At 35.4% G+C, this 23,639-nt stretch overlaps 1 protein-coding gene and 1 long non-coding RNA gene across 3 annotated transcripts in view; one reads left to right on the forward strand and one right to left on the reverse strand.

The window, feature by feature from the left end:
- The window catches only part of SGCZ (sarcoglycan zeta), a 427,442-nt gene that overhangs the window by 148,668 nt on the left and 255,135 nt on the right, over positions 1-23,639 (reverse strand). The gene's annotated exons all lie outside the window — the stretch shown is intronic.
- Positions 8,669-23,462, forward strand: LOC116786201. The gene is made up of 3 exons (XR_004356858.1): positions 8,669-8,765; positions 21,863-21,867; positions 23,453-23,462. It is a non-coding gene; the product is annotated as an uncharacterized LOC116786201 (long non-coding RNA).

Genomic DNA, 23,639 nt, shown 5'->3' on the forward strand with positions numbered 1-23,639 from the left:
AACCAAATGCTACTGCTGCTGCAGAAAAGCAGATTTTTTTAGTTCACCGTCTGGAGTCTACTGCTGCCAAGCACATCTTGTGAGTAGTCAGTGGTACTGAATCCATTGCTGAGGCACATCACCTAAGATGGCACAGTATTACACAAAGACAATTCTCTAGTACCAGCAAGAAAGACTAACTGAAATTACATGTGTCAATCCAATCTGGAGAAGTAAGTTTGAAAAGAGCTGCAAAACTGCAGCTCTAAAGTTTGGGCAAAGCTCTTAAAAAATAATAATACTAGGGCCAATAATGGAATATTTTTGTTGCATTGTTTTGTATATTTTTCTTTTGGGATATTTGTTTTCTTTTCAGGTATGTCCTATTTACATTATCAATACACAGCTTTGGTATGTGGTTACACACCAGATGCTAATGTTTTAAACTATAAAGGGATGCAAATAAAACAAAAGTAAATTATACCATAGAGTCTATATTCTGTTCTCTTTCACTGTTTCTGTTCTAGCTTACATGAGCATTAATCTGTATGAATTGAGTGAAACATCAAAAACAACTAATATAATAAATAATTCATTCAGTCACCAGATTATTCCCTTAGTTGTAATTCTACTAAGATCAAGGTCATATTCATAAAGATTTTAGATTTCTCAGGCATAGTCATTATGAAAGTAATCTAGATGTCACAATCAGAGGGCTGTAAAAGGCTTCTTTGTAAGCCTTAAGACATTATCTGAGGAGAGATGTGCAAATAGTAGCATTCTGTCTCAATTCTATTTTATTTTCTTACATTGTATAGTTTTTTACTTGCTGACTTAAAACAGGGGTTTATGACTAGAAGAGATACCACTACTTATAAAGTCCAGTCCCTTGACCATCATTAAGCAGTAACGTTCACTCAGTAAGGTCTCTGATTTTATCATCCTTTCAATGTCAGGCGCTGGTTTTATCCAAGAACAGCCAGAAACGTGTAACATCATGAATATTCACACACATGGTGTGGGACTATTGATGGAAAGGCAAAGTGGAAAATCACATCTACACTACAGTGCAGTTAGCAAGTAAGTAAATAAATAAATAATGTTCTTGGCAGCAGAAAAGGGTCATCATTTTTCTAAATTGTAAATGACTACATCCTTGTCATAAGGGACAGTGTGTGTTTACTCCTTCCAATGGCAGACAGACTCTGATTTAGACAGGAATTGACTGCTAAATTCTATTAAATTCTATTAAGAATCAAGACTATTTCTCCAAAATAATCTTGGACTGCAATGCACAGTTAGGTGATGCAATAGAAACAACTCGTTTGTACATTGCAGCTGGCCCAGGTTCTGCTGGTTCTGGACACTACCTGATTGCATCACCTTACCTGGTCTGACATTACCAGCGGGTGAACAACAAGACTCCACTCACCTGCTTCTCCAATTCCTGTCTGATCACATGAAAGAAACAGATACAGATTATCTTGTGAATCTCTGGCCTCAGATTCTTGAATTACCTCATCATGTAAGGTGACCTGTTCTTAAGCTCTTGCCAAACAATCAAGTCTTTCCAACACTGCAGACCTGTGCAATGGTGTGATATGGTTAATGTATTAAAATTGTTATTTTCTCTAGTGGATTTTGATGTGTGAATGCAGTTAAGTATGTCCACAAAAAAATGTAGCAGTCCAGAATACACACAGAAACAGTGATGTACAGGAACTGCAACTCTATCACCGGAAGTTATTTGGATTTCAAATTACTTCTTATTTTCTAGACTGTAGAGATTTTAATTCATCGCAACACCTTTTACCCCCAAAATAGCAATGTTCTCTTTAACTTCTCATTTTCAGAGATGGTTCATTCTTCAGTACAAGTTCTGAAAATTAAGGTGGTGGTGATTGTAGTTGGGAAATGTGACACTAAGAGGGTCAAAACGCATTACCTGAGTTTTATATATACAAGCCGGTATCAGACTTATATGATCACATCTATTTTTGATAGCTTGTACAGCAAAGACCACATCCCAGAACCTTTACACTATTTTTATATAGTGTGTCACAATGTACTGGTTTTATGCATCAGAGCACAGAAAAAGGAGTTTACATATGGTTACTGCTTGCCAGGTTTCCAAGTTTCTTCTCCTTTTGATACTGCCAGTAATCCTTTATTTCCACACACATAATTTTAAGTTCCACTGTACTGGCATTCACTATAATCTGTGCAGGATTCATTTCAACAGTACATTCAAAACATTTATTTTCACTCATGAAAATCATCTTCTGAATATAAAGCACCAGAAAATCTGTATTTAATTTAATATATTAGCATTACTACTATTCAGTCACTTCAAATATTTTTGAGTGTTATTTTATTTAGTACTGGAGTAAATTCTGAAGTATAACTTCCTGAATGATAATCCATTATTCTGGTTACCACTATTATTTTGCCTTTCTAAAAACAATAGTGGTTTTCATTGATGAGAAATTCATCATATTTTCTTCATTCTCGTATTTGAATGTGGTTTCTCATAGATATGTGGTTTCTAATATATATGCGGTTTCTAATATAATATTTGAATGTGGTTTCTAAGATGTCTTGAAGATTTGAGATCTGTCTTGTATCTAAAGCTCTGCAGCTTCCTCCTCCTCCTATTTCTGATATATATATATATATTAGAAAGTTTTATATATATATATATATATATATATATATTCAGTTATATATATATTCTGAAATATATTTCTGATCCAAAATAACTGATAAGGTTTATCCTTTAAACAGGACCTAGCTATGGTCCTTCACTGAACTTTCTGTGCATATTCTCTCTGTGAATCATTAGTGATGCAGCATAATAGGTTGTAGAATATTTTTGAGAAAATGTTTCCCTTTTAAGTTGCAGCATTATCACCCTTATTCAGCAAAGAAGTATAAGTCTCTGGAGTGTAAAAAAAATGGAAAGAAACTTCTGCCAAAAAAAAATGCAAATAACTATCCTTTTTACTTTAGATACTTCAAGAAGAGAAAGGTGGCATGATGATTTGAAAAGATTTCAAAAATTTCTAAAGACCAAAGAAATCCATCAACTATATATTAAGGAATAATTACATCAACCTTTATTTTTATTTCAAGTTAAGAGGTTTTTTTCTGAACTCAGTGTGGATTATTTATGACTGGTCTACAAAAATGATTCATAATTTTATGGATGCTTTGATGTCACAAGAGAAGGAGTGATGTATCACAAGAGAAGGAGAGGTCAGCATCATCAACAGTGATCCTAGAGCATTCTTCAACTGAGAAAAAATTTGGTAAGATACTGTTACTGGTAGGAGTAGGGAACAGAATCAATGCCATGGTGCATGAAGGTGAGTTCACATTAAAGACTCACATTCAGCTAAAATAAGTATTTTAAGATTCATGAGATAATTTTATTAAGCCCAGCCATAGAACCAGATAAACCTCCATTTTACTATAGTAACAGAAGAGGACTGACCGTATCTGTTCTTCATACGTATCTTGTCACAGATAATTTGAAAGACAATGGATGCATTGGCTGATTCAGGTAGACTTCTGTGATTCCCTATGGAGGAACATGAGATAGGACTGCAGTATAATTCTGTCAAGAGTACATGATAAGGCATAATTTCACCAATACACTGCCAGATAGTTGCAGGATAAATAGGAGGATAAATCATCAATCTCTATTTCTCCACTACACTACGCTAGGAGATGAAATGATTATCAGATCTAGAGTTCTCTGCCATGTTATAGTTGACAATGGCATCTTTGAGATCTCTATGAAAACAATATTTATAAATATTTTAGCCCATTTTTTATTTTCCACTATTTATTTTGTTACTAATGCCTAATATTATTTTAAGCAGTATATTTAAAAATCCACATTTTTCATTAGTTCAGCATTGTCTTACTGTGGGGATTTAACAACAGAGTGAAACGTAATCTGAAAGACAAAGGAGGCTCTAAAGAATGGAAACATGACTGCCCTGTCATGTTTGCACATGTACAAGCTTTGTACAACCTACTGTTTTAGTTGCAGAACTCCATCCTATGTCACATTTCTTCCTGCAGTGAGAGAACTACCACAAAAGGAAGTGGAAGTCTCCAAAACGTACAGGTCATTATCATCATCATCATGGCTGGGCTTCGCGAACGAAGATTTGGGAAGGGCTCTACCCACATTTGTTGCAAGCACGCTGGTGGCTAAAAAGGCCAATACGAGATAGACAGAATTGTTTTAAAGGAATTTGTTATATTTTTCCTTTTTTTTTCCTTTTGTTCCCCTATTTTAATAATTTCATAAAGAATAGGAATTCAAAAATTAATTTAAAATGCTAAGTTCAGTAAGCATTCAAATTAATAGAATCATAGAAAGGTTTGAGTTGGAAAGGACTTTAAAGGGACCTAAGGGCCCCATCCAACCTGGCCTTGCATGCTTCCAGGGAGGGGGCACCCACAACCTCTCTGAGTAATTTGTTCCAATGCTTCGCCACCCTCTGAGTAAAGAATTTCATCTTAATATCTAATCTAAACCTGCCCATTTTCAGTTTAAAACTCTGCTCCTTGTCCTGTCACTATCTGCCTGTAAAAAAAGTTGTTCTCCCTCCTTTTTATAGGCCCCCCTTAGGTACCAGAAAGGTGTCTCCAGAGCCTTCTCTTCTCCAGGCTGAACAACTCCAACTCTCTCAGCCTGTCTGCATAGGAGAGGTGCTCCATCCGTCTAATCACCTTTGTGGCCTTCTCTGGATCTCATCTAAGTGGTCCCCATCTTTCTTGTGCTGAGGACCCCAGATCTGGATGCAGTACTCCGGGTGGGGTCTCACAAGGGCACAGTAGAGGGGAATCACCTCCCTTGATGTGCTGGTCACTCCTCTTTTGATGCAGCCCAGGATACAATTGACTTTCTGGGCTGCCAGAGCATACCGTAGGCTCATGTTCAGCTTTTCATCTATGAGAATAACCCCAAGTCCTTCTCTGCAGGGCTGCTCTCAGTGAGTTCATCTGCCAGCCTGAACTCATGTCTGAGTCATCCTGACCCAGGTGCAGCACCTTGCACTTGGACTTGTTGAACTGCATGAGGTTCTTGTGGGCCCACTTTTTTCAAGTTTGTCCACGTCTCTCTGCTCTTGCACTCTAAGAAAAGTGGTCTTAAAGAGCTGCCAGCTCTGGTCAGCCCCCTTGTCCTTAAGGACAGTTACCCAGGGGATCTGGATCTCATTCACCAATTCCTTAAAGAGCTGGAATTTTGCTTTTCCAAAGTTGAGGGTCTTGAGTTGGCTACTCGCCAGGCTCAGGCTTCTTGAGATCATAAACTCAACCAGGGCACTACAGTTCAGGCTTGCATCAGTCTTAACTCCTTTAATGAGCTCATCCACACCGGTGAGCACCAGGCCAAGTAATGCCTCACGTCTGGCTGGTTTGTCTAATATCTGAACCAGTAAGGTGGCCTCCACGCTCCCGGGGTCTCCTGGGTTGCTTGCAGCCAGCTGCATTGCTTTCCCAGCAGACACCCGGATGGTTGAAATCTGCCATCAGGATGAGAGCTTACGAGCGTAATGCTTCCTGTATCTGAAGCAGGAAGGCTTCATTGACAGGCTCCCCCTGATCAGGCAGCCTATAATAGACCCCCACCATCAGGTGTCCTTTGTGAGTCCTGTCCTTACCCACAAGCTCTCAGCCTGTTCACAGCTGTTACTCGAAGGCAGCTCTTCAAAATCCATCTGTTTCTTAACATAGAGGGCAATAGCCCTGCCCTGCTTCCCAGCCTATCTTTTCTAAAAAGCTTGTAGCCCTCAATTGCAATGTTCATTCCATCCCACCATATTTCTGTGATAGCAATTAGATCATAGATTTCTAATTATATCATAGTTTCCAACTCCTCCTGCTTGTTACCCACACTTTCATGCATTGGTGTAAATTCATCAACAACTACATAAAGCAAAGCAAGTATATGTAATTAAAATCAGTCAATTCTACTTTGAGCTGATAACTGCCAGAAATGGGAAAAAACCAACCAAACAAAAAATACCAAGCAATGAAATCTACTAAACTGAGGATCTAGATATAGGTGTTGGAAACTATCCTTAAGTTTTTTTCTATTACCTTTCCCTGTCTAGCCATTACCTAAAGTAATTTGAAGTTAACTTGAAAGAATGTCACCTTTAAAGATAATAGCCAGCACTCAACAAAGTAAGATTTTTATTCACTTATTTAGAATACCAAATCTGACTGCAGAGTCTAAAGAAAATGTTAATGATAAAGAAAAATTTTGTGTTAATTTGTACAGTGTAATCTTATCCTTGTAATTTATATACTAGGTTAAATATATCTTTCTTTCTAGGATTTATATGGTTCTATGGCATCAGTTTTGACGAGAAATATAATACTAGATATAAATAATTTCAGCATGCAGTACATTTCCAATTCAAAATATTAAAATAACCAAATATGAAAGACTGCAATGAATTAATTTTATTTCCAGCTCTGTATGCAATAAACTACCAGAAAACAGGTTTTGTAAATATTTTACATGAGAATAAAATTGAATTATGTACCAGTATTGTGAAACAGACTAAATGGAAACCTAACTTTTAGAAACCAAATTTGTTACAGACTCAGGTGAAATACAGGTCAATTTTATGAAAACAGACAGATAGTTTTTCCAGGTATTCAGTAAAAACTGTTAACCTGCACCATCTGATGCCTCCAACATAATCAGGAATTTGTGCACACTGCTCATTAGCTGTTTGCCATGGTGGTGGTGGGCCACACAGATTCATTCTCCACACCCTAGCACTTGAAAAATCTAGAACGACTGTTTAGCAGTCCCAGGTGAGTTTTCTGGTAGCTGCTTTAATGGGCACTTAGGACCACTTGATTCCATCTACTCTGGAAATTTAGAATTTAGAAATTCAACCCTTAATGTGATGAAATGGTCAGAATTCATACATTTCTTCAAAAACAGTTTCCACACATAAAGAAAAATATAAAAAAAAAATCATGAAATATAGATGATACAGAAACTTAAACTTCTAAGAAAGCTTCATTCAGAATTTTTCAACCAGCTGAAAAATACCAGTGCTGCCTTGAAATGCTATAGAGAATTTCTGCTTAAGGCAACACTAGAATGTATATTCTCCCTTATGAAAACTGGATAGTTAACATTTAAAGAGAATTTCTAAGTAACTGAGATATTTGCATAATTTTAACATCTAAAACTATCTCATTTAAGATATATTTCTTTTGTAGTGATATAGCAAACATTCCTCCTATATCAATTTTTAGTGCCATGTAAGTGTGCATAGAGACAGAAATATTTATACTGTTTCTATTAATTTCTATCAAATGCCATAGAAGCTAGTTTGTGTCGTACCTTATATATGATATTCTCTGATTTGTTCAGTTAAATGACTACTATTATACAGGTACCAAGTATTTTGTCTTATCTTTTATGATCATTTAGTAGCCACATGAATCTCTGTAGTGTGATAATGCAAATTCTTTGCTGTATTAAAGATTTGTTGGGAAAAAAAAAAAAGCTAGTTTCATTCATTCAAGACTTAGTATTTTTTATTTAATTTGTTCTCCTCTGATCTAAGCACAAGATGATCTACCTAAAATCCAAACCAGATCTTTTTCTGCAATTTGTTTTTAAAATTTCTCTTAGGTGCTTGATGTAGCAATTGCTTCAACCACTAATATAGTCTCCCAGATAAAAACACACACACACAACATTATTTTTTTCATAATTTTAACAAGAGTGGTTTACCCAAGAGCAATGAGGTGAATTGAATTGGCGCTGCAAAGACTTTTTTTTACTGCAGTTACATTAATAATCTAAACCACAGAGCTGATGAAAACCTTGGTCATCTATTTCATGCTAAAGAAATGTTAATATAACACTTTCTTATTGCTCATGGACATATTGCACAATCTCTATTCAATTCTTTGATTTTTAATCTGGATGACAATAACCTACACCACTACAGCTAAAACACTCTATTATAACCCCACAATTCCCATTTAACCTATTTGTACTGATGTCATTTGAGAAACTGTCATACTTCTATAACAGATTAAATAAGAAGTTGGCTTCTAGTGATGGATCACATTTTCTGTCTTCTGGTCAGAGTGCTAGAACTTACTGCAGGATTGAATTGGTATTCGAATAGCACTGCAGTTTAACCTCAGTTTCACTTCTGGGATTAGCAACAGACAAATTTATAAGGAAAAGGTTCTTATTTAGGGCAGGATTTGATATTTCCAGATACAGTTAGTCTGTAAGTGTCCTTATTTAATTTTTTTTTCTCTTCTCTACTCTTCTACCATTTGCACTAGAATTGTGTGCCAGCATATCATTTGAAAAGAAGGGACAGGATGAGTTTTATATATTTCTATAAGAATAAGGAAGAAACAAGCCTGCAAATATAATTCATTTCTACCTTTGGATTTTTCCTTTTCATATACTTTTAAAGAGTCATGTGTTCTTATAACAATACTAGTTAGAAATGCAACTTGATTTTCCAACTCTAGTTGGAAAAGAAAGCTATGTTCTAACCATTCTGCTGCCATGGGCAGGGACACCTTCCACTATACCAGGTTGCTCAAAGCCCTATCCAACCTGGCTTTTGAGGTGTCTTCCAACACAAATCATTCTGTGATTCCATGAATGTTTGTCCTAGTTAGGACAGCTGAGACCAGTTCATCACTGGATGGGTGTAACCTAAAACTGTGTATTCTATAGCCTTCCATGCCATTTCCCAGAAACTGTTATCAATGAACCATTTACGCCATCTGCACATAGAGCCTGACTCCTCAGGCTATAAACTAGGTGTTAAGAGGCCTGAGAGATAGGAGTTGCTCTTGTCCTCACACCCATTTAAGGAACCCCCTGCCCTGAGGGAGGTACTGAGCATTCCTGCCTGAACTGGAGGATATATAATCTTGGAGTCTTGGGACCTTTTTAATCACTCATGGGATCCAGAGGAAGACTGCAGATCACCACTCTCAACCAAACTGCAGATCACTGCTCTCGACTGGACTGCAACCACCACTTTTCAACCAGACTGCAACCATCACTCTCGACCGGACTGCAATCACCACTCTTGATCAGACTGCAACAGCACTCTCACCAACAGCTTTTCCCCTCTCCTTTTCCTTTGGACTCAGGGGGCCCAAACAACACCACTCTGTTCATGCCCCAGGGTGCTGGGTTATATATTTGGGTTTTGTGGGTTAAAACCAATTGTTTGCCTGTATAATCGTACTTACTGTATTATTTTATTAAATTGTTATTCTGACCTATAATCTCTCTTTTGAGTCGAGTTCATTTCCCCTGCTGGTTTACCTTTAAACCAGAACAATATTCTAAATATATTGTGTTAAACTCATTTGTAGATGACAGTATTTAATATTCCAACTACAGAAAAAAGAGGTGATTTAGCAAATCACACATGATTAAAGTAATTGTTTCTATAAGCAAATGATTGATTCTGTAGATGGAAGGGGAAGCAGATGATGTAATTTATCTTGATTTTAGCAAAGATTTTAGATATATTCTCCCACAGCATCTCCATAGCCAAACAAAGTACATGTGGACTGGATTAGTGGACCATAAAATTAGTGGAAAATTGGCCAAACCATCAGTACCATCAGAACAGTCAAGGGGGAAACTTAAGAGGACCAACACTGGTAAGCAGCGTCATATGATTAAGCAGTACATCACAGGGCATTAAAATCAACCAATGCCAAACTTTTTGTCTAACAGCCATTACACTGAAAATCTAATATTCTGCCATTGTTCACACAGACAGAATGATGTGACAAAGTCCAGTAACAAACTGGACTGTCTGAACAGTGTGAGGAGACTCCATACTTGCTCTTTTACTTTCAGAGTCAGGCAGGGAGACTTAATTTGGGCAGTATAATCAAGCCTTCTATGTCAGTAGTTTAAATCTATGTAAATAAGTATCTGAGTGTATATAAAGTATATATGGAGTTTTATAAATGTCATATGCTTCTCATTATGTGTAATTTATGACCTGTACATAATTTTTATCTACTTAGTGGAGATTTAATCCTTCTAAAGGAAAATACAAATGAAAATTGTCATTGACAAAAAGGAACATTTTTAAACATACAGCAAAATAGAAATAATAGTTGGATTTTAATGGGATAACACAGGCCATCTTACCTAGGTGGATATTACATCCTGCTAGCGTTTGATTAATATTCTTGAGCACTTTGTGAGCGTTCAGAAAAAATAATCAATAGATCATCAAGGATGAAGTCTGCAAAGAGCTCACACAGAAGTTCATAAACTTGAAAGATTTCAGTGGCCTATAAGCAACAGTGAACACTTCCTACTTTTTAACTGTAATCCTTACTTCCATATTATGATTAAAATGTAACCAGAGAAAGGGTCAAACAGAGTAAAGAAAAATAAGTATACTCAAATACACAGCATATACTCTCTAAGCAAATGTCACAATATTTTTCAATGAGCTGCTGTTTAGGCACAACATAACACTCATATGCTGAGTTGGAAGGGATCCACAAGGATCATCAAGTCAAATAGCACTGCATAAAAGTCACACCATGTACTTGAGAGTATCATCCAAATGCTTCTTGAACTCTGTCAGGATTGGTGCTGTAACCACTTCCCTGGGGACCCTGTTCCAGCACCCAACCACCCTCTGGGTGAAGAACCTTTTTCTAATATCCAACCTAAACCTCCCCTGACGCAACTTCAGGCCGTTCTCTTAGGTCCTGTCACTGGTCAACATAGAGAAAAGTGTCTGCCCCACCTCTTCTCATGAGGAAGTTGTAGACTGCAATGAGGTCTCCCCTCAGTCTCTTCTTCTCAAGGCTGAACAGACCAAGTGCCCTCAGCCACTCCTCATATGGCTTCCCCTCAAGGCCCTTCACCATCTTCATTGCCTTCCTTTGGACACTCTCTAATGGCTTAATGTCTTATATTGTGGTTCCAAAAACTGCACAAAATATTCAAGGTGAGTCTGCCCCAGTGCAGAGCAGAGCAGGACAATCAGCTCCTTCACCTCCCTTGAACAGCATATTCTTCCCATTTAAATAAGCTGTTAAGTTCTAGGGATTTTAGTTGTATGGTTTTCAATGAATCAAGGCAAACACTTCTAAGTGGATACGGATATGGCCTGTCAAACTGTCAAAAAGCACTGAAAATATAAGATATTTCTGTTTCAAAGCAGCAATCATACAACATTGAGAAAGAAAGGAGAGTATTACTTCTCTTCAGACACTTATTATTTTCTATGGCTTGCATCACTATTTATGACTGTTTAACTGGAAGCTAATTCTCCAACATTATTGGGTAATTGCTGCACAAATTGCATATGCTGAAAAACTGTTACAGCAAGATCATTAAAAAAATGAAACACTCAAATCTTAGGGTATCCTGAGAAGTATCCTTTTTCCTTATAGTAAATTATTTTAAAACTTTAGGATCAAGTCTTATTATCCTTTTCACTCTTGAAAAGTGGTCACAATAAAATAATTTCTACTACAACATTTAGCTTAAAGTCTCTTCCTTTTGATCTTCCAACTTCACTTACATTTAGAACTTGGTTATAATATTGGTTATTGGTTATAATATTATAATATTATAATTCTAATATTGTAAAAGCTAAAAATCTTAATGAAAGTCGAGTAAATTACAGATACCACAGAGAATTTTAGAATCTGTTCATTAATTCAGTATAGATTTTTTTTAGAGCTTACAGAAAACATAAAAGCACAGTTCCTTAAGTTCACATGAAGGTAACATAGGAGCACTCAAAAAAATACACCCTATTTCAACCATGTATAAAGAAATTACTAATCTGTTCTTCCAAATAACATTACAAATGTCTGTGGCAAAACATTTCTTTTGCCATATGGAAATGAGTGTTTTATTAAAATTTCTTAAGTAAACAAATTTTAGCCAATGCTATGGCATTGAATCATTTTTAGCTTCTGAAGAAATTTCCTCATTGTTCTGTTTCTATCAATTATTGACTGAAAATGTATATTCCATTGCTTTGCACAGATTTGTATTTCTTATACTACTGAACTTGTACAGCCTTTTCTTTTACGCAAAGTGCTAGATCCTACTTCAGAAATTCTATTTCAGGGTAGTGTCAAACCAAAGGAACACCTCCGAAGAGAGACACGCATACACCCCACTTGCTCCCTCTGTACACTCATAATTCCTTACTCTTCACAGGGATACAGAGAACTCCTAATCTTTTTATAAAAGTTAATCTCAAGTGAATGACTAGGTCTCAGTGGACAGAATGATGAAGATAGAGTAGAATCCTATGAAGAGACTTCCTAATACTAAATCACATAAAAGAGAATATTGCTCCTTCTGAAGCAGAATTAGTGCCCCAAAAAAGTTTTCAGAGTTGCAAATGAGCAGCCTACCTTCATAAAACAGCCTGAAAATAAAACAAAAGGAAACTACAGTGTAAGATGGCAGCTTTGAAACCTTACTCCTAGCAGAGAACAGTAAGCTATTTGTTTTTCTCACTATGCTGAAAAGCTTCTATTAAGCTTGAAAAAACTTTTAAAATATATGTTCAGTGAAGAAAGATATAAATTGCCCACCATACAAACACTGACTGTAATCACAAGATCTTTTCATGTTAGTGTGACAGCCATGGACAAACCCTGCCATATATCTGCAATTCTCTATTTTCATTTGAATCAGAGAGCACCAAAAACACAAATCAAGATCTCTGTCAGACTCTACAAAATCAAATGGGAAAGAGTGGAAGAGGAACACAGGAGACCTGGGAGACGCTTGTAGTAGCAGCCACTGGGCAACAGTTGCTGTATGCAGCACTGACTTACATTGGGTCAAGATGAGGTCTCACAACATGAAATCTGCAGCAGCAGCAGCTGCTGTTCCACTTTCTATTTTTCTCTCCCAGACATTTACCATGGAGAAAATTAGCTGAGAGAAGTACAAAAAGAAAAAAAATTATACACATAAAAAAATGAAAATAGTTAATTTTCCTGATAGTTTCTTACAGTTCCTGATTCTGTGATCCAATGCAAAAAAAAAACAAAAACAAACCAGCAACAACAACAAAAACCAACCAATGAAAAAAAACCCAAACCAACAAGCAACAATTATTGACATCAGAAGAACTGCACAGCTAGCCTACTGTGTTGGGACAGGAACATATATTGGAAGAGAGGAGAGTATACGTGAAAAGGGTATGGTTGCTTAAAATTTCCTGTTCTGGCATTGGAGTACAGTGCAGAAGCGACATTATTCCTTTTTATAAAATCAAGAGAGCAGAGGTTTACAAGTGTCTAAGAAGTATGACTCCATCCAGCCTCAGATTGTAATCCTGAGAGAAAAGTGACCTGATACAATAACCCATGACAGCTGAAAAGCAGTTCTGACACTGTCCCCCCATCCCAACTGCCAGTGCTACTCAGACACTATGACAAGCACAATGGACTCATTACTCTGGTAAGAGAACATGAGAGAAGAGCTGAAGTGGTCATTTTTGCATGACTGTTCACATATCCAAGTGAACACTTTATGAATAAATAATTGTGATCACCTATATGAGAGTTTAAAATATTTAAGTCTGGATACATGCATTTCCAGTAAACCAAAAAAGTATTTTAAGCTTGCCTGTAGTTTGTGACTGTGAAAGTTGGGTTTTAACATGTATTTGTGGACCGTCTTTTTGTTTGAGTGCACACTGCTATTAGCAGGTCATTAACTGAGAGCTATTGCCACTACCAGAATAGACTACATATAGACAACTCACAAAGCAGCAACTAAAAATTGGAAGCAAAATTACATAAAAAAAAATCTAACTTAAAAAAAAATCAGGGGTCATTTAAAATCTGAGGATTCACTGTAGTAAGCTTTTCTGTGGTCAAAACTAAATAAAATAATACAAATTCTCACAAAGAAAATTAATGGAATTATATGTGCCATTGATGTAATCCCAAGAAGTGCATCCCATTAACTCAGATATACTTGTCATTATTCAGGTAACTGCAAAATTTTCAAGTAATAAAAATTTTCCCATGAAAATACAAGATTACTACAAAATGAATTAGAAATGCTGATTTATAATTTAAAAAGATTTCTTCAGAAATATTGGAATGCATGATCAAACACTTTCAAGCTGCTATATAACGTTCTTTGAACTACATCCCATAATTGCATTGTCAGTGCCAGACTACTGGATAGTTTTTAAAAATGGTGAAAAGTTTGTTTTAATTTCAGTAGGGAACAAAAAAAGTTTATAAAATTGCAAAATATTTTACTCTGTATCCCTCATTTATTGAAATTCATTTTTCTCTCTAGACATTTTTCAGTATTTTAAAAAGAAGTTTCATATTGTATTTCACGTGTATTTTCCTGCTTGTAATCATTTCAGTGCACTGATTCTAGGACTACCCAGAAAAGAGTTTCCATAGTAGCAGAGATGAACTCATGACTCCATGAGGTTTCTATTCAATAAGATTATGTAATAGATCCTTATTTCTGCATTCCTTGCTGACACCTTCTAAATGCTCTTCTAGTCTTCTGACAGCTTCAACTTTTCATTCTTTTACTGTAATCTCATTAATCTCTGGGTTTTCTCACTTTAAACTTAATGCCTGATATATGAAGTTAGATAGTCTTGTTTACAAGGAATCGGAAAGGAGCATGTCAAGTTACAGTACAGTGTGAAAAACAATACACAAAAAAAGAAAAATATAAAATCAAATTATTTTTAATATAATAAGGTTATGAATTAACTTTTGTTTATGTGCTGGAACATAAGGCTAAGTTTTTTCATCTAGTGAGATAGAGTAGTAATGGCATAGGGGAACTTCTGTGACCAATATGATGTGAAATCGGAATAAAAAGAATAAACTTCTTCTCATAAAAGCGATGCTGCTTTTTACGAATCTGGTTTTCTTCGATGTTACAGTAAGTAACCCCTGGAGGACAACTGGTTGGTTGTAATTCAGCAAGCACCATGTTCACAGCAAAACAGGCAGCCTGAAGAGGTAAATTTCCTGTCTTTGCATCTGCACTCCACACTCACAGTTCACCACTACCAGCTGTACTCCCTGGTAAACTGTGCTTTTTTTATATAATGGGGTATTTCAGTCAATTAGCGATACAAAAATTCAACTGTAATGCTAAAAGGGTGATGATTACAAAGTTTGGGCATGAATTCACAAGCCGATATTGCTACTCTTGTGGCTCTCCCCTGTCTTTACATTCTGATAATTTGGCGGTATCAATGAAGATTTATGAAGATCATGTGACAGTGTTGATCATCATCTCACCACCTTTCCTCCATGACATGTGAAAAATATCAGAAGTAACTAGCTGGAAGTCAGAAGGCAAAGATACAAGAAAAAGCAATGTCACTTATTAGCCCAACTGGTATAGTTAAAGGGATAAACTCACACGCTGAAACAAACTCACACTGAAACAAAAGCAAACGCGAATCAGGTACAACTATTTTGACTCTAACATAATTACGTTAATTGGCTAGGTAATGTGAGAGACAAGTGTGGCTGGCACCCATGCAGAGGAAGAGTTATTAGAAAGGGAATAAGTCACTAGCTTTGGAGAAACAAAGAAAGAGAGAAAGGTAGTAATTACCTACAGAAAATTAAGGGTCATCTGAAACAGAGGCGTGAGGAAAATTTTAATGTGTCATAAAATTGAGATTTCCATTGAGTTTGTTCTTTCTGTATTTTTTAATCCTGCTAGCTTTAGTTACAAGATTTATTTGCTGAAGATATTTTGCAAGTTTAGTTTAGAATTAGGGATCAGAAATAAAGTCAGAAATGGAACAATTTTGGGACAAATATTATCCCACTGTTCATAGTGTTGCATAGTTAATAATAAAAAGTTAATTTAAGATTGAGCCACTGAAAGTACCTGTTATTCTCTCACTTCAACATTAAGAAAGCGAAGCATATAAAATGCAAACACTGAGTGATATGAATTAGGAAGAGTTTTGCTTGATTAATAATATACATTGTTTTCGTCTTAATGTTTGAATTGCTCAGAACAACTTTTCCACTGGAGGATGTGCTGGTAAACCTGGTTTTTTTCCAAAGTGGATTACTTGTGCTCCTCTAGTGAGCAGGACTTTATTTGATCACAGTGCTAAAGGGCACTATGAGAACAGACTGCCTCAAATCAGCCATCTATGATAAAAAATTAATACTAACGAGGAGTTAGCCTTTTGTGCCATTATATTTACTACCTTAGATATTATACAAAATAGTAAAATTTTTGTTGTTCTATGTGTATTTTTTTAATTACCTAATTAGCTTTTTCATTTATAAATCTCTTTGTGTAAACATGCTTAAAAATTAATGCTTGTCACCATATCCAGGTTTTTAACCTTCCTGAGACAGCTGACTGAATCCTCTGCAAAATGTAACATTCATTTTCTAAATGCAAATTTTCCCGGTCCAGAACAAATTTTGTTACATTCACGTCAGTTGTTCCTATAGCTTTCTATGATAAAATCTCTATCAGATCTATTCAGATTGCATTAATCTATTAATTTATTTATCTTCATTGTTTATTAAATTTTACTTACATCGACAATACATTAAGAAGACATGTTTATTGACTCAGCTGGAATATATTTTCAACAGATTATTTCTCAAAGAATCAAGAAAAACCCTATTGCTGAGTCTGAACAGCTCTGTTAGTACATGCTTGTTACATGTTTATCCATGTGAAATTATATCTAAAGTTGTGATATTCCATACAGTGTTTAATTCGTCTGCAGTTTCTGATAATCACCCACAGTTCTTAACTGACATGAAACCGAAACCATCATCTACTGACTAATTACACTTCCATATGGTTAACATGGAACATACAGAGTAGTGACACTTCACTGAATACTGACTGAAAATTTCTCTCAGACTACCTCAGTGAAAATTAACTTTCAACTTCAGGAATGATAATGGAGAGTTTTATTTCCTGCTCTTGTATTTCAGCTTAAGATTCATAAATATTTGGGCCTATTATCTTGAAGAAAATAACTAGTAAGATAGTACAAAAGCCAAAGTAGTAATGGGAGGGAGGAGATACACTGTTCTAAACAAACAAACAAACACACCCTAATCTTGTTTGAGAAATCATTTTCTGAGTTGTTGTTCTCAAACATACTGAAATTCTGTCAATTCCATCACCACTGCCACAGACACTCTCCTGGCCAAGGCACAGAACCCTGATTCCATCTCACCTTTCCAACTTAAATTTCTGATTCTTGGGCAGATAACTATGATTACTTTCAGTTCCAATACTCTCCTAGGGAAAATGTCTGTAGTACCTATGTCTAAGCATGTCTCTTTTTTGCCACGTTTCCAGATATATCTTTGCATCAACATATGTTTAATGATCAGTGAAAATATAATTTGTATTATCTCAGTATCTTTAGTATATTGCAACCCTTAATTTATCCCTACTTAATAAATCCACTACTTTGGCGGATTATTCAATTTGGCACTTTGAAAATCCAAATTTTCATTTTCATATTGATTATAATATTGTACCTTATCACAAAAGGTGGTATGGTACTTTACAGAAGGAAGCCATATGAGCCAGCTGAAATCTTCAATGAATTATGAACTTTGGTATTAATATCCTGTTCATGAATGACTTGTAGCATTATCTGGAGGAAGGAACAAGGGTGATCAAGAAACACTAAACAATATTTTACCCACTTGGCATTACTTTTTACACAAATTACACTACTTTTCAAAGCATGCTATTCTTTGCTTTTCATCCTGTATTTTTCCTGGTATTTCAGGATCGAAGAAGGCTAAATTTTGTGATGCAAGGTGTTAGAGCCAATTTTGTCTTCTCTCTATTCCACTATGGGTGTCGGTGTTAAACCTCTCTTGTCTTTCTCCAGCTCCATCAACTGCCACATTGCTATCACATAGCCCTCAAAATCTCAGAACCTTAAATCTGTAAGATGGGAGAGTATTGGGGAAGCACTACTATACAGTTGCTCTGGTCTACATTCTTTCCTACACAAGCATTATTTGCTGTTGTCAGAGACAAGATATTGAACTTGGGTCTCTTGTATGACAATTATGTCATCAAGTAATTTATCCCAACAATGTTACTTTTAGGGAAGGTCATGAAGGAACAGAGGTTTTCAATAGTTCTCCGTCAACTATGTTAACTCTCTCCATATCTGTAGCAAAAGTGCATATAAGAAAGTTAGAGACAAATGTCTCTGTTAACAGATAGATTTCAAAACACAGTGTGTTTGGTTAAGTAACAGTATTTAAATGTTAAAAATCAGCATGTAGATTATTGGGACAGAGAGAAGAGTTATTGAAGTTTTAAATGAAAATTGGATCTTTATTTGGATGAATCAATATTTTTCCTATGGAATTAAAAAAATAAATTGTAGTGCTTCAAGTAATAAATGTAATTGTAGCAATAAAGTAATCTATTTCTGTATATCCTCTTCTAAACTGTGCATTACAAGTTGTTTACTTAAAATTAATTTTCAGTTGTGAGAATAACTTGCAATAATAGTTTCAATCCTTCAAATGAACAGAGGAATACATTACTATAGATTAGACAACACATCTTAAAAAGCAGCAGAATTATACAACAACTAGTATTTCAGGTGTTCTCTACTCAGCCTTAGATTTTATTGTGAAACCATGATCATCAGATATTTGCAGAAAGGGAAGACAAACACCTGATTTGAGCAGTCAACCCCCATGTCCATAGTCTCTCCACTAAAATTTCAGAAATCTTTTGACCTCACACAGAATGCCAGGGGTCAGCTTGCACAAGCAGCATGAAATCAGATGTGTCATATTGTTCAGCATCTGTTCCTAATTTTACACAAATGTTTCCCTGGAAAAAACAGGGCTGTCAGCATCAATAATTCTATGCTAATCCATCAACTTTTACCTATATTTTGTCTCACTAATTATACTTCTTATTACTTATTTAGTTAGCTATACCTGGCTAATGAGGCTCAAATCAACACCTAGAAATTGTCAACTTAATTTGCATTGAGATGATATTTTTTCTTTTCTCTCTCTTTCCTTCCTTTTCTTCCTTTTAAATCTTCTCTCATTTTCAAGACTCAGCCTATATTCTCCTTTTTCCTCTGCCTTACTATAAGTCTGAAATCACTTCTTACTAAAGATTTCACTAAAGACCTTTCTCTCTTTTTATTTATATCCTCTCAATTTTTGTAGTATCTTACAGAGCTTAGAGACAGTCTTATCATATGTAATAAATATTTCTGAAAGAATTCTGGCATCCAGCAATTGTGTTTATTTAATGTCACCACCACATCATGAAAGATCATAATGGTTAGAGGCCAAATACATTTCTAAATTAATATAAAATTTATAGCCCTCTATTAATTGGACAAAGTAATAATGGAACAACTAATGAGTACCTTCTAGATATTTCAAGCACTTTTAGCATACTTAAATATTTCAAGATACATTTAAACCTATAAATCATATAAAATTGAATGTGCCATGTACTTCATGCTTCTCTGCTAACACATACAGGCCACATCTACAGTGGCACTGTGAAAACTTACACATAAAGAACACATTGCCAGTATTACTAAATATGCTAGCATTTATCTCACAGTTATATGAAAGGTAATTATAATTTTTAAGAATACACTTGTATTTCCTCTAGAAGAGACTTTCAGAGAAAGTTAACCCAAGTGCCTACTTTCACTGAAAGATAATAAAGTATATTCAGTATATATTCAGTATAGTTCCATGTGAATAAAATGGCAACTCACTTCAACAACCCAGTTTTAGGTATATTTCAGAGTACATCTCTGTGCTTATAAAACTTTGCATAGTCCTACATTAGACACTTAAAAAGAGTAAGGAGTACAGTTATTGGTTTTGTCTTGCTTTTCATATCTTCCTTTTCCCTTTTCTTTCTTTTTCAATTGCTTGCTCTATCCCACTTGTTTTTGACACTCATTTCCTTTTTCTTTATTTTCCAAAACTATACTAGTTCATTATTATCAGAAAAGTTTTTTTAATGTTTATTTAAAGACAGTTTATTACTAATAAAATGACAAAATCCATGAAATAAAGTAAGACATCAAATACCTGTGCAAGAACTCCAGGTGGTGTCTCATGAGAATGGAGTAGAAGGGAGAATCACTTCTTTTTATGCAGCCCAGGATCCAGTTGGCTCTCTGAGCTGCACACTGATGGGTCATGTCAAATTTCTCATCAGAAGAAAAGAACAGACCCCCACATCCTTCTCCTCAAGGCTGCTCTCATTCAAGTTGGCTTTCCGATAACTTCCATTTAGAAGTAATACATCATTAATATTCACAGCTAAGAAACTGCAAAGAGTGCTAAAAATCAAACTCCGATTTTCATAGTCCTTGTCCAATGATTTATTCAGAAGACTAGAATACTTCTTTCCAGTACATCATTCTACTAATGCTGTCACCATTTTAATTTTAGAGATCTAAAAATCATGTATTGTTTTTCATTTTGAAACATATTGCTTCCTGAGGCTAATACATCTATTAGCTAAGAAACCTTTTTTATATGAAATATGGTCTTTATTCTTTATTTCAACTTCTCCGTCTCATAATTCTTTTTCAATCTCATAATTTTTTACCACACTAGTTTAGTCCTTTCTTCTCCCTCACATTTCTTCTTCCCTTGCACATCCTTTCCTGCACATCCTTTAACTTTCACTTTGCAGCATGATAGAATTCAAATGTATATAACAGATTCTGAAGTATAGCTATATGAGTAATTCCACTGGCATAAAATTAGAGTAGTTAAAGTATTTTATTTCTTGGAGTTTCTCTCCTCATGCTCATCACTACTATATGACTATATTCAAGTAGCATACAAGTAATATCGGTTACATGGCAATGAGTGATATTGATTAAGACAATGGATTGGGGGAAAATAAGAAAACAGTTAACACTTGATCCAGAGGAGGGCCACCAAGTTGAGCAGAAGGATGGAGTACCTCTCCTATTAGGAAAGGCTGAGAGAATTGGGATTGTTCATCTTGAAAAAGAGAAGGCTTTGAGGTGACCTAATTGTGGCCTTCCAGTACCTGAGGAACTGAGAGGAAAGATGGGGCAAAACTCCTTACAAGAGCATGTAGGGACAAGACAAGGTGAAATGGGTTCAAATTGAAAGAGAGTAGGTTTAAATTAGATATTAGGGGAAAATTCTCTCCTGTGAGGATGGTGAGGCACTGGAACAAGTTGCCCATAGGAGTTGTAGATTCCCCATTGCTGAAGGTGATCAAGGCCAGGTTGGATGGGGTTCTGAGCGACCTGGTCTGGTTGAAGGTGCCCCTGTCCATGGCAGGGGAGTTGGAACTAGATGAGCTTCAAGGTCCCCTTCCACTCCAAAACATTCTATAATTCTGTGATGAATCTATGATTCACTTATGAAAGTGAAAAAAAGGAAACATAGTTTGACTTATTTTGTCATTACCTGAAGACTTATGAAGTTTTTGCTGACTCATGTACTCTTAAAAATTTGATAGACCTTAGAAGGCTGCTTTTACACAGGCGTATTGATTTGGGTTGCTTTCTAAGGAAACTAATCTAATAAAAACCAGGAGAAAGTTGAAGCACTTAACATAAAGACCATTTTTGTCAAAAAAATAAAGACACTGAAAATATACAAGGCTTTTCTGCTTTCACATTACATTAAATTTAGATTGGAAAGGTTGTTTTGTCTCTTATACTGAGTGGGTTTTAGTTTCTGGGTATTTTTGGAAAATGACCACCTCAGATACCATTAATACTGACACCATACCTCTAACGAGCTGTATGTGGATCAGAGACTGTTTTCATTTCCTTCAGCTGATAGTTGAATAAAAACTATATATAAAATTATATATATATAAATTATATATAAAATTCCATAAAGAAATTATTGGAGGTGTTTGGGGGTTTTTTCTAGTGTTGTTAGCTTCAAGATTCAGTATGGAAGATATTCTAGTATTCTGTGATGATACTCTGTTTCAAAGAGATTAAACAACTCCAACCACATAGGCAAAGTGAATTAAAATTTTCATTATATTATGTTTCTATAGCTAAATCTTAAAGTATATCAAATCTGATTGTATAGAAAATCTTCTGGGAATCCTTGCTTGTATATTGACTCAATCACAATCAGAGGGCAAAAAAGGAATGAATATTAATATTCAGCCAGCATAAGAAAGGCCGTCTATGATCCGCATGTGTACTTCTGTAAGTATACACGTGTGTTTCATACACACGTATGAAAACACAAAGGGTTTGCCTACACCAGAATGGAACACACACATAATGGATTCTAGAAAGACAGAGATAGCTGAAACATGCTTTTGCTTCCCTAACTTGTTGCAATAAACGGCAATTAAAAAATAAAAAAAGTAAAGCAACCTCATCTGAGCTACCCATATAGTGGCCTCTTCCTTGTAGATTTTACGGAGGGATGGAGAGAGAGATCTGAGAATAAGCACAGATATTATTCTAGGTATATGGTTTATTTTTTTAAATAATTTTAAGTGGATTTAATCCATTGTAATAAACTGTAAAAAAATTATTTATAAAATAACATCTATTACATTTTGCTTGACAAATTTACACAAGTGCAACAATGTGTTGCCTAAGGTATTATCTCAAGCCAAAGGCAAAAACTGAACAAACTGATCAATGTTTTCTATTCAAGACAATACAATAGAGATTGTGAAGATTTTTTCAGAATTTATACAAACAATACAAACATAATTAAATTTGTAAATGTGTATAAAAATGTCTTTGAAATTCTAACTTAGAAAATACCCTAAATGTATGAACACATGGTTATTCTAATAGCTTGCATTGTTCTTTTTATCATCTCTTCAGAATTTATCTTAATATGTTTGCAAAATTATATGAAGGAAGATATTGCTTGGAAATGAGCAATAATTTACAGATCCAAATTCAGTATTTAGTTTGACAAGATACCTCCAGTACTGAGAACCACATCCTCAGCACTGCTTTCATAAAATCATAAGAATTCTAAGTAAGACCAAAAGTCACCATCAAACAGACATCCAAACATATAAATAGGATATTCAGATAAAGGCTCTTTTTTTTTGTAAATCTCTTGCCTTTGGCAATTTTGATAGTTTTGTGGTACATTTTGCTTCTATGTGTTTGCCCTGATGCCTTAAGCCCCTAATGGTTTTTTATTTTTCTAATATTGGTAAGCCTTATAAGTTTTATAAGTAGATTCTAAAAGCAGCAACCCTCCCTCCTTTGTCCCTTGTCCCTTATCCTTTTCCCTCTAGCACCCTTGTTTACACATTCCTTAACCCTCTTACCCCATTCTGTGCTCCCCATATCAATCCTACCCCTGAATCTAGCAGAAATGTTTAGTCTTTTGTCAAGGCAAGGCCTAGATTGTTGGCAGAACAGCATATCTGGGCCTAAACCACAGAATAGGTCAAGAATTAGGTAACTATGTACCCTTTGTGCTCTGATGATGGTGAAGATGATGAAGCAGGTGGTCCCGAAATGCACCCCAGACCCATTTTAAGGGGGTGGACCCAGGGCGGTCCAGAGTAAAGGCCACAGGGTGGACACATT

Source organism: Chiroxiphia lanceolata, chromosome 4 (assembly GCF_009829145.1).
Source record: "Chiroxiphia lanceolata isolate bChiLan1 chromosome 4, bChiLan1.pri, whole genome shotgun sequence".
Lineage (NCBI taxonomy): Eukaryota > Metazoa > Chordata > Aves > Passeriformes > Pipridae > Chiroxiphia > Chiroxiphia lanceolata.